We start from the raw sequence: 938 nt of genomic DNA on the forward strand, positions 1-938 counted from the left end.
CCTGGGAGGCGGAGCTTGCAGTGAGCTGAGATCCGGCCACTGCACTCCAGCCTGGGCGACAGAGCGAGACTCCGTCTCAAAAAATAAAAAAAAATAAAAATAAAAACAGATGATGCTTCCATCAGTGGAGAAATGGATAAAATGTGGTATATCCATACAATGAAATATTATTCAGCCATGAAAGAGAATGAAGTGTTGATACCACTTACAATATGAATGAATCTGGAAAACACCATGCTGAGTGAAAGCAGTCAGATACAAAAGGTCACATATTTTATGAACACATTTCTATCAAGTGTCTGGGACAGGTAAATCCACAGAGGCGGAAAGCATGTCTGTGGTTGCAGGGCCCAGAGGGAGGGGAAATTGGGAATGACTGCTCATAGGTACGGGGTTTCCTCTGGGGCTGATGAAAATTTCCTAGAGTTAGTGGCGATGGTTATACAGCCCTGCGAATATCTTTAAAAGACTGAACTGTGTGGATTGTGAATTATATCTCAAAAACATACTTCAAAAAAAGATAATGCTTGCATATGCTGGCCCTTGGCAAGTAATGATGGTGGTGGTTGGTGGTGATGATGATGGTGATGATGACTGACAATGAATATATTGTTAATGGTGGTGATGGTGGTGGTGGTGATGGTGGTAGTGATGGAGATGATGGTGAGATGGTAATGATGGTGTTGGTGATGGTGGTAGTGATAAGGGTGATGGTGATGGTGGTGGTGATGATGGTAGTGATGATGGTAGTGGTGATGGTTGTAATGATGGAGGTGATGGTGATGGTGGTAGTGATGGAGGTGATGGTGATGGTGGTGATGGTGGTGGTGATGATGGTAGTGGTGACGGTGGTAGTGATGGAGGTGATGGTGAGATGGTAATGGTGGTGTTGGTGATGGTGGTAGTGATGGAGGTGATGGTGATGGTGGTGATGGTGG

At 44.8% G+C, this 938-nt stretch overlaps 1 protein-coding gene across 1 annotated transcript in view; it reads left to right on the forward strand.

Moving 5' to 3' along the window:
• Positions 1 to 938, forward strand: part of HSPBP1 (HSPA (heat shock 70kDa) binding protein, cytoplasmic cochaperone 1) — a 35014-nt gene that overhangs the window by 21243 nt on the left and 12833 nt on the right. The gene's annotated exons all lie outside the window — the stretch shown is intronic.

The sequence above is a fragment of the Colobus angolensis genome, unplaced genomic scaffold (genome assembly GCF_000951035.1).
Source record: "Colobus angolensis palliatus isolate OR3802 unplaced genomic scaffold, Cang.pa_1.0 Scaffold96, whole genome shotgun sequence".
Classification (NCBI taxonomy): domain Eukaryota; kingdom Metazoa; phylum Chordata; class Mammalia; order Primates; family Cercopithecidae; genus Colobus; species Colobus angolensis.